The following is a 12,151-nucleotide window of genomic DNA, read 5'->3' as shown; positions in this document are numbered from 1 at the left end:
AGGTTCCCTCATTAGCACATATCAATATTTAGGTTTGTGAAGCTTTCGTTAGACGAGAGACTCACGACAAGCTTGAACCTCGAAGTGAGAGATGTATTTTCATCGACTACCCACATAAGTCCTTTGGATATTTGTTCTACAAATCTAGTGACAATGTGGTCTTTGTAGCACGAATATGAGTCTTTCACGAGAGAGAACTCATATGCAAAGAGGACAGTGGGAGTGCCATTGATCTTGAAGAGATTCAGGAATCAAATAATGAAGGAACCTCTGAAGACGCTAGGGTTCAACTATAGGAAGAGATTCCAGTTGAACCAGTTGACGAGTCATTACCTATTAGGCGTTCTAGTAGAGTTAGAATACCAACTGAGTTTTATGGTTTCCATAGTACTACAAACGGTGATACGCTTATCAGTGATAGTACACTGGTAAATTTGGATGACCCTGCTAACTACAAGGAATCAATGGTAGGCCTTGAGGCAGCCAAATGGCAAGAGGCACTGGACAACAAGATCAAGTCCATGAATGTCAACCAAGTTTGGAATTTGCTTGATAATGTACCAGGTCGTAATGAAGTTGGGTGAAAATGGATCTTCAAGAAGAAGACCAACATGGATGGAAAAGTAAACACTTTCAAGGCTCGACTGGTTGCGAAGGGATTTACTCAAACCCCAGGGGTTGACTATGATGAGACCTTCTCACTAGTAGCGAAGAAAAATTCTATTAGGATAATGCTTTCCATAGCTGCATTTCATGACTATGAAATTTGGCAGATGGATGTCAAAACCGCTTTCCTTAATGGGAAGTTGGCTGAGGATGTTTACATGAGTCAGCCAGAGGGTTTTCTTGATGCAAAGTTTCCCAATAGAGTGTGCAAGATTGAGAAATCCATCTATGAATTGAAACAAGCATCTCGCATATGGAATCTTTGCTTCGACAAGAAAGTCAAGGAGTTTGGTTTCTATAGAATTGAAGATGAGTCCTATGTATATATAAAACCTAGTGGAAGTATAGGGAAGAGGGTATCATCTGAAGAGAATCCTATAGATCCACTCACAAAGGGTCTAAGTAGGGTTAAACACATTCAACATGCTAGGAGCATTGGTATGAGAGATGATATTAGTTTTAGTTATTAGATAGTTAGTTGAAACTTGTAACAAAGTAAATGTAATCGACTTTTGGTGATTAAATAACAGAGAATTATTTATGAGTTTGTTTACTACCCTTTTTCAATTTTTTATTATTGTGTTTCATTTTACATGTTTTACTTCCCGAATAATTCGATTATTCAAATTCAACATCCTTTCATACTTTTGGAAGTAAGTAGTGAATTAAAACTGTCATGAACTAGATTGTAGATTGTTGAAAGCGTTTTGGACATAACAATAATGTTGCTACAATGTTCATGAGTACTTAGAAATGGAGATTTAAGTATTGGATTAACCCACGCTCAGAGAATTACTTCATGGAATTTATTACGAGTAATTATGAGACGATAATATCTTTTATAAACTTGAAACGAAGATATATGAGTTGTGGTTCACAAGTCAGTTACGCATTGATGATACGTAAACACATCAGTAACTTGATGTTATAAAACGTATTGTTGTGCATGATCTAAAGAGTATATGGTGCAAGCATATAATTCAAAGTTTATTCGTTCCTTTTGCCCTAATGAGAAAAGCGATATCTTTGGGCCCCTTGCTGATTTGGTGTGGACTTATAATGTCGGGCCCGGCGAGGACTAAATTGATGTGTTCAATTAGAAGTTCTATGTCATTACAAATCAGAAATCGGGAAATAAAGTGTTGGACAATGAGATTGATTATGTTCCATGTCTCATGTCCGAATGATATCTTCCAGAATGAAGGATTATATGATCACTTATCTCAGGACATGTAACTAGTTGGGTCAGAGTTAGACAGCGGCTTTTGGAAGCTACAATTTGTTGATCAGTTTAGAAGTTATATTGGCAATTATAGTTACAGACTTATCCAAGTGGGAGACTGTTGGATTAGGTGTCTAAAGCCAATAACTATAATAGGTATAAACTTTAATTGATAGTAGCACAGTCCTTTTAGGTTGCCCTCAAACCTAGCAATCTCCAAAAAAGTCCTAAAATTTTAGTCTAATTTATGAAAAAGTCCCGAACTAATTTTTGTCTACAGAAAAGCACAGAATACTGGCTAAAACTTCGAAAAAACCCTTTTTGGCCGGTTTCGTAGATTTAGCCGATATTCTGTCATTTTTCGTTAGTTTGCTCAAAATATCAGGACTTTTCTGAAAATTACCCGATAACCAAAATATTGGGACTTTTTTAAAAATTACTATGAAACTAATGGATATTATTATTAACAAATCATTTATAAACAAAAAAAATATTTTTTATTATAAACAAAGGAAATACATTTGTTGCTAATTTTTAGGAATATAATGGTCGACTATGTACTTCTCTATTGTTTGTTGACCACTTCAAAGTCTCTTTGTTCTTCCTATGTATCGTTGTGGGTGTGATAGTGACAAGTATTCTGTTAGGCGTGACCAATACAAGAGTTGATAATATTTATTAATACATAATCAATAAGTGTCTACTTGCTATTAGGCATGATTCTATATGATCACATGTTATTAGAAAATACCATTACACGAACATATAGATCTTTCATTATGTTCTTTAACCTAACTACCACCTAACCTCCAAACATTACCCGGTAACAACGATAAAATTACAAACATCTATCGAGAGTGAAAAGTAAACTTTGAACGACAATTTAAATATATAATCACCCTTCACTTGTTTCCATATAAATTATCATTCACGGTTCACTTTTCACATTTTATAGATGTGTGTTAGCCGATGGTTGTTAACATGTGAGGTATGAATGTTGGTTGGTAGTTAGGTTAAACAACATTAGAGGAATGCTAACTAAGTACATCTCACCATCATACCCACAATAATGCATAGGAAGAACGTAGAGAGTTTGAGTGGTCAGGAAGCAATAGAGAAGTACTTAGACCACCAATTTATTCCTAGAAATTAGCAACAAATGTATTTCCTTTTTTATAATAAAAATATTTTTTATATTTATAAATGATTTGTTAATAATAATATCCTTTAATTTCATGGTAATTTTCAAAAAAGTTCCAATATTTTGGTTATTATGTAATTTTTGGAAAAGTCCCAAAATTTTGAGCAAACTCAAAAAAAGGACAGAATACCGGCAAAATCTGTGAAACCGGCCGAAAAGGGTTTTTTCGAAGTTTTAACCAGTATTCTGTGCTTTTCTGTAAACAAAATTTAGTTCATGACTTTTTCATAAATTGGACTAAAATTTTAGGACTTTTCTGGAGATTTCCCAAAATAATTTATTAATATATTATGATATTAATTATAAATAGTAATATTTAATAAATATTTAATCATGAATTACTTGGTATTAATTTTGGGATTAAAAGAATTAATTAAAAGTGTAGGGTCTAAAGTGCAATTGTTCAATAGTTAAACAAAAGGCTCCAGAACCTTCCTGGTAAAGGCATGAACGATTTCTAGGGGATATTCTAGGGTTTTTAGAATATCCCTTGTGGATAATAAGGAAGTAGATAATTAGCAAATTTAAATTAGTATTATTTAATTCAAATTAGGGTTATCTAGGGTTTCCTTGTTGCACTATATAAAGACTCGTAGGCCTTTGATTTTAGGCCATCTCTTCTTCCTCTTGCGTTGGCCAAAATTCGCACATCCTCCCTCCTTCCTCCTCCCTCCTCAATATCCTTCTTGCTAGCTTGGGTGTGAACCATTAGAGGCAAAACGCTTGTGGTGCTTGCTTCCAAAGCTTCCACAACACAAGGATCATTGTTATTTGCTATAATAACAATAAGGTATGTAATCCTAAACCTTTTTCTGTGATTTTCTAAAATAACCTAAGGTTTATAGGGTTTTTATTTTGATGTTCATAGTTATAGGTTCAATAGTGAAAACATAGATCTTGTTTTACGTTTCATGCACACTTAAGTTTTAAGTTTGTTTTGTAATGTCTAAAACCCATCAGGGTTGTGGAGTGGTAGGTATTTCCTAGGGAAGTTGGTGTTGATGTGGAACTGATGTGGCATAACCTTTTGTGCTAGGCCATGGGGAAACTCACCGCTTGACCACTTGAAAATTATTGGCACATCGTGACTACCTCGTTATGACATGAACACCACATCATGAAAATAATTTGTTTTTCAGTTTTTTAATTAACTAAATAATATTTAATTTTCATAATTTACACATAAACCTAAAATTAAATTCCAATAATCTGAAAACATAAATAAAAATAAAAGTTACAAAAAATACATAATTCAAACATAAAATTACTACTTGTCATCAGTCGCCTTTGTTTTTATATAAATGTTCCATTAAGTATTGTCGAAGAAATTGGCACATTTCAGTAGATTAAATTTCGATAACTTTTTCCATGTATTTTCTCATACTGGGAATGAACTTTATGGCAGATTAATTTTATCAGCCTCATGATACATGCAAATCGCACGTCTTGTTGACTCAACTACCCTATTATGTAATATTATACAAGCATATACTACTTATCTTGTTGTCATCCCATAGTTGTACAACATGTTTCACTACATGTCATTTCTACTTAAGTACATCAAATGACCTTTCACATCCTTCTTAGAAGATCCTGATGGGTTTAGTGAAGCCAAAAACAATCTTTTTTATAAAACAACTTTAAGAACGACAAACGGAAGACTATAAATAACTAGTTTATTTTAGACCATTTAAGCAAAACCACCAAGAGGATCCAAATACATGAACTATAAAGATTATGACAACCGTAGGATGTTAAGAACAAGAAGCTTGATTTTATCTATAATGTACCCATCATCAAGAGTAAGGCACTCTGAATGCTAGTTCCTATCTTGGATGCAATACTTCTTAAGCCTTAAGTGCTTAACACAATGCATCACTAAAGGAGAAGCACATGTGACCATCAATACCTGCAACTAGCTTTAAAAGGGAGCAAGAGGGAGCGAGGAGAAATAATCTCGACCATGAAGAATAAGGAAGGGAAAACTAGCACAAAACCATAACAAAGACACTATTATATACTTACATGTAAGAGGTGAGACACATGCCTCTAATTAATACAAAATTAAGGTTTTTGTAAGAGGTAATGTGAATATGAGGGAGGTTGGCAAGCAACCTCCCATTCCCTTTGACTTCTACGGTTTTAGAATGAGAAACAAAATAGAGAAACAACTAGTTAAACTAACTAGATCTACTTATGTAACTAGTTTAGTTAAGTGGTAACCAAAGTGACCAAAAACTTGTACATGTCTTATTAAATCATACCTTATGATACAATAACTAGTTTATACTCTTTTGAATTATTATTTCACTAAACAATAATTATTCTCTAATTAAATACAAGAGTTGATTATATTTATTAATAATCATACTAATAATTAATATTCAATATGTTCCAACTTGATAAAGGTGTGACCCTATATGATCATATGTTATTAGCAATATCATTCAGTAATGAATCTTGAGCATATAGATCCAACAATCTCCCACCTGCACAAGATTCATTATAGATTGACATAGACAATACTTAGCGTCTAGAAATGGGCTACTATCCCTAACAACACACGAAGGTGTCATCTCATCAACAACCAATTCCATGAATTCAAAGCTACAATTGTTGTTTTAGGTATGGTATCAGTTATTTCTTTGTCTCAGACATCACGTTGAACATGAGATATGGAACGTGATCAATCTCATGCGATGTTAAACTTTTTTCAAGGCCTTATATGTCTAACTCTTAATAAATAAGTGGAACAAATCCCATATTGACTACATACACCCATCATGTAGTTCATGTTATACCGAACGATGGTCCTTACAACCGCCTTTTACGAATTAGCATTAAATAATTTCAAAGCACAACAATTACTATACTCAAGTCACAAATATGTATCTTAGGTTGAAGAATACAAAGATACTACCTTTTATCAAAACATCACTCATGACTACGATCCATAAAGTTATTTTGAGGCGGGTCATGTCCAATACTTATTCTCCTAATCAAGTACCTATGAACTTGGTCATAGCTCTTTGCATTTTCATCTCCTTGACAATATACCAATCGATTCATATTAATATTACCTAATAGGTGTTCCCACAACTATGAACGACTATGAACATTTAGAATAACCATGTTATTAAAGGATTAAACATACTAATATAGAACATGACAATTATTTAATGGAACGACTATATCCAATATATCGAGTCATTACAATATATGTTTCTTGTACTTGTTCCAACATCCAAATACTAAATTTCAATCAAATCCACTCACCTAGAACAGCAAGGTCCTATAACTACAATGTGAGTTTCATGCTTTAGCTAATGAAGGCACTTTGTTAACTAGATTCAACAAACTTGATTTGTATAAACTTTGTGAATACTAACATTTTCGGCTTTATTTGTATTTAATATATAGAGAAAACTCATTGAGAATGTTTTAGATTCTTAAATATGACTTAATGTTTTAGATTCTTAAATATGACTAAGATTCCAATACTTGCATATAGGGATTACCCATAGTCATAAATGAACTAAACATTAAGCATCTTCATATTTTATTCCCCGAACGACAATGTATTCTGATTCTGTAGTGTAACGGTAATCAAAATCTACACCAAAATCCTATCCATGTAACTTTCTCTTCATTCATAAGAAGGACACTCCCGATTGTGATTGGAGGATCATCTCAATCTATTTGAAGTTTAGTATATGTGTAACATTTTATATATAGATTTCTTTCAAATATTCCACAGATTAGGAATATTTCTACAAATCTTCGTAAGTATTTTAGAATGTTCCTATCAGTCATACCATGACCTTTTCTTGGATTATCTTGGTATTTATTCTGAGACATGCTCAAAATGATGTCATGTGGTATTAACAAGATAAACTCTCTTAGAGTTTTATATCTTGAACTCTTTAAGATCTTGATAATTAATGGGATTCTACTTAATCTTTTTAAGTTTCCATTTTCTATCTGTATAGATCTTAATTCCAAGAATTAGGATCTCAACTACATATAAGACTAGGGAGGTTAATGTAATCCTAGTAGCTTTGTAAAAAACATAAGAGTCATCTTGATTTATAAAGAAATTACACTATGTAATTTTCGTATAAAAAAGAAGATTCTTACTTATAAGATACTAGCTTAAATTTGAAAAGATTTTCATCCATGTATGTTTTCTCCTTTGAAAAATCACTTACTTTTTATAGTCATACTATATCGAGGAAGATTAATCAAGCCAATACTTGATTATAATACGTGAATGCATCTCTATGTGTTCTATTAGTTTTTTATCAACTATTAAATAGTCCAACAATTGTTGAAAATTTTGTGTAATGCCCCAAAAATCATGCATAAATTTTTTTTTTTGGATTGAGAAATCGTTAATAAATATTTTTCTCATAAAATCAGAGTGATTAAGTCTCAACTAAACATCATTAAATCAGAGTAATTCACGAGTGCGGAACATGTGGTATGTGCTCTGAAATCATTTCGAGCCCTTCCGTTTGAAAACCAGAGTACCTGAAACATAAACTAAAAACTGTATGCACAAAGCTTAGTGAGTTCCCCAAAATACCATATAACATACAACCAACAAATATCATGTAATTTCCATGGGCTCCCCCACATGGTCTTTATCCGGAATGCCATGGGCTCCCCCCATGGTCTTTGCCTCCAATGCCATGGACACCCCCCATGGTCTGATATCCAACTGTCTCAGGCACCCCCCGGGGTCTTCCATGTAAGTATCACAAGGATAACTAGCATACCACATAACACATAATGGGCCGGCATTGGTGCCTTCGACCCATGGATATAGTGAGGAGACTCACCTCACACTGCTGAATCATACAACATCACCCTTGACTGCTGGCCGGCAGATCCTTGAATTGTCAATAACAAAACAACACCCAATTAACAATTGGGTCGCAACTCATAACTACAACTCTCTGCCTGGGGTAAAAGAACCATTTTACCCCTAACCTAGCCTTGTCCATATTTATGACCCAACTACAATCCGAAAGGCCTAAAGGCCCACAAATCAACATTGGCCCAATTGTCCAAATTGGGCCCAAACCCCTTACATGGCCTTTCCTTAAGGCCCAACCCTTCTCACTAGTCCAACACTTTATATTCTGATGGCTCATTAATGACTCAAACTCTCAAGCCCAAAACCAAAGGATCCACAAAGGCCAATTAATGGCCTAATTTTCAAAATTGGGCCCAATCCCATTTGGGTCTTATCCTAAGCCTATAATTTTCTTAATTACACTTATGATTACCTCAAGTACCTCCTTAGAACAACTTGGTCTAAGGCAGAGTCAAAAGTCAAAGTCAACGGTCCAAGTTGACCCAACTCGCCAAGTTGTCCTTCAACTCGTCGAGTTTCTCCACCAATCAGCACAGATCGGGAAAAACCAAGTCAACTCACCGAGTTGACCCAGCAACTCGCCGAGTCCCTCTATCAATCTAAAAATGTCGGGGAAAGTCGAGCCAACTCGCCGATTTTATCCAACAAACTCGTCGAGTTCGCCAGTAACCCACCTCCTAACACATTAAGCACTTAATCCATGAGGACATGACTCCAAAACATAGATCTGACTTCCTTGAGCTGGAAAACCACGTAAAGTTGCCAACTTTACGTTCATGCATGTCTAAATGAAGCTCTTAAGCTTGGAATGGACTTAATAATTGACTTAATGCATGCATGACACCAAAATCCTCATCAAGTTTGCACCTTTAAGCTCAAGGGTACCAAAACCAACTCAGGTCTAAAAGAACAACCCCTAAAATGACTTTACTCCATCATTATCCCCCAAAAGAGTCCAAAACACATCAAAACCCAAAATAAGGAGATCTAATCATCTATAAGTCAAGGTATGAACTTGATACCTTAAAATGACTGCAAGAAATGGAGTCATTCTGGATCCAAGACTTCCTTCTCTAAGCTAGAAACTTCAAGATTTTCTAATTCCTTCACAATGCACAAAATGAACACCAAATTTCCTTCCAAGGCTCCAAAAACTTGACAATGGAGGCTACAACTCGATTTAGGGTTTGGAAAACAATGGAGGCTGATAAGGATGCCATGAAAAGGACTTAAGGACTTTAAATAGGGTGCAAGGACCTAAAAATTAGGGTTTCCTTCCCAACTACCAACTCGTCGAGTTGAGGCTTCCCAACCTGTCGAGTTGGTTCATTAAACCCTCGCAATCTATACATCTTCAACACGACGAGTTGGTCCTTCCAACTCGTCGAGTTGACCTAGAAATAGAGTTATTCTCAACAATTTCTCTTCAAGATTTTAGATGTTACAGCTTGCTAGTTCCAAACTATGATGCATTTAGTTTATGGTTCTTTAGCTCTTAAAGTTCCATATTGCTCCCGATTAGAAAAATAACTTTCTAATTATATGTCTTATGGAATGACGATCAGTGGGATCATAGAAACTTCATCGTAAACAATCATTTAGGATAGTCTACATAAATGCAATTAGAAGATGTCAGGTTGAGTTAAGCTTCTTGTCTAACACAAGCTTCATAACTCTGTACCTTTTAGATAAGGATAAGAACATTTCATCCTCAGTCTAATGAAAATATTTAATTTACTTGTTTGGTTGGAAATATATATTTAATATATATTTGTTGCAGTGAGCATAACTCCAAAAATATATAAAAGAAGGAGTTCTTTAAAACATCATATAACAGACTGTAAGGTCTGATCTATCCTCTTCAAAAACTTATAATATCAACATTCAACCAGTAGCTAGGTGATCCTATTCCACTAAAGATTTCGAAAGCTACATCCAACATCATAAGACAAAATCTAAGCGACCAGGTGATCCTGTGCCACAAGAACTATACAAATGACGAGTGAGTGTTCTTTGACGGAATGAGTTATGAACGATTCCACAACTCCTAAGATGTTCCAACAAGACTTGGTTTCAAAACTCATTTTCTTTATCATAATGGGAGGTTAATGATGGTCTCATTAAGTTGTATTTCAATCTTCACTAAGAAACAATTTGATCAAATCAAACGTTTCGACAATAATGAATAAAAAGTCGCCAGTGAAATTGATTAAGTATCTATTACCAAATATATTCATGGATTGAAAATATTACATACATCACTTTGTATAAATCTTCATCAAACCTTTTTGTTCTTTCACTATTAATAGATAATGACTCTTGCGAATCATCTTCCTATATAAATAGGATTCACATATATCAAATGAATCAGACTCATTTTCCTTCAAATATTCCATCTTTTGAAGTTGGTATATGTATTTCATGTTTATATAGTTAGGATGATAATGACATAAATAAGATTAAATCAAATATCCTTTGATTATATAGGTGTTATCATGAGAGCTATTAAGTTAATGAAAAACACATAGATGTACTTCATAAATAACATTATGAAAATTATTCTTTACATAGAATAATTTGTTTCAAAATATGCATGTGAACATTCATTAAACGATAAGCAAATCTGGATTTATTCAAAATTTACAAATGTTACATGGTCATAAAAAATATGTACAAAACATCTATTGTTTAAATATATACTATTTGGTAATCAAAAGCTCCAACAGCTTCAATAACAGATCTTGTTATATCTCTAGCATGGATTACTAATCATCAACAATTAGTTGCTTATTTCTTCCAATCATTTGCACATAATATCAAATATTAGTGTAACACCCGATTCAAGGTATTTTATATTTTGACCCTTGGTATAATTATTATTTGCAAAGTTGGTCCACAATGGTGTTAAATGAAAATTGGGGAGGACGTGCGTATGCTGGGCGTACATCTTTATATGTTAGGCGTACGCGGTTAGGGGACAACCCTTAATTTTTTGGATTTGGACCATATTTAAGCAACCTTATGTTCCAAGTTTCTCTCATTTCCCAGCATCCATTTCCCTTTTGAGCCTCATTTCGAAACCCTAACTCATCTAGAGAGATTTGACCCCCTTTATGTGTGTTTTAGTGGGTGTTTGGTGAACCTTGAAGAAGAAAAAACTTGGAGAAGGAGCATTCATCGTGGAGGAGCTTGAGATCCAGATTCCACTCACCATTTTCAGCTTCATAAAGGTATAAAGTTTTCAACTTGCTCATACTATGCTTAGATATAGTTGTTGTGGAGTTTTGACACTTTTTCGTCCCATGAATGAGGTCTAGTGGGATTTTACCACTTCAAAAGTTATGAGTTGCTCCTCTGGATGTTTCTGAGATCCCTAGTCCATAAAGTTAGCAACTTGATGGTTGAGGATCAAAAATACATAAGTATATGTCCATTTTGTGAAAGTAGGATGTTAAATTTAAGGTTTGAGTTCATTTGAGCCATGTAAAGGCTTCAAGTTAGTGACTTTATGGGTTAAGACGTTCCCCAGGGTTTGGATCTGAAATATGGACGTTTGGTCTTAAACATTAAGTGCTTAATGGGAAAAATGACTTAATGGGGCGTATGCAAGCATACACATTTTAATATCCGGTCCGAAGTAGCAACCTAGTACGTCGGGCGTACTGCTGGTACGCTTAGCGTACTCAAGCTGGACTTGGTCATTTTGAGTTTTGGGCCGACATTGGACTTTAGGGTTTTGGGCCTTTGTTGGGCCACTGATCTTTCTGAATTTAAGACGATGTTAGGCTTTGGGACTTTATGGATTTAGGCCATATTGGGCTTTGGGTGTCTTTTGGGCATCGGTCATTATTAGGTTTTTAGTGCCATCGAGTTTGGGCTACGACTTTTGGGCCAATTAAGGGAAGTGTAAAATGGTATTTTACCCTTGGAGTCTGGATTAGGTTATTAAAGTCTCGATTATCGTTTATGACCTAATTATTAATTAGGGTTTTATTTGAAATGTTAGTACAGAGTGAGGTGAGTTTCCTCACTATATTGTAGGACACTACGGATTGTATGTGCTTGTAGACTTTGTGACTCCTGTGGTGTGTGTTATATGCATGTGTGCATGTTTGCTTTATGTATGTGGGGTGAAATAGACCTGGGGGTTAATAGAACCAGTACAGCTTTGTGCTGACATATG

Source organism: Lactuca virosa, chromosome 8 (genome assembly GCF_052849685.1).
Source record: "Lactuca virosa cultivar CGN04683 chromosome 8, Lactuca_virosa_CGN04683_v6, whole genome shotgun sequence".
In the NCBI taxonomy this organism is placed as follows: Eukaryota; Viridiplantae; Streptophyta; class Magnoliopsida; order Asterales; family Asteraceae; genus Lactuca; species Lactuca virosa.
Note: the sequence above shows the minus strand (reverse complement) of the source record.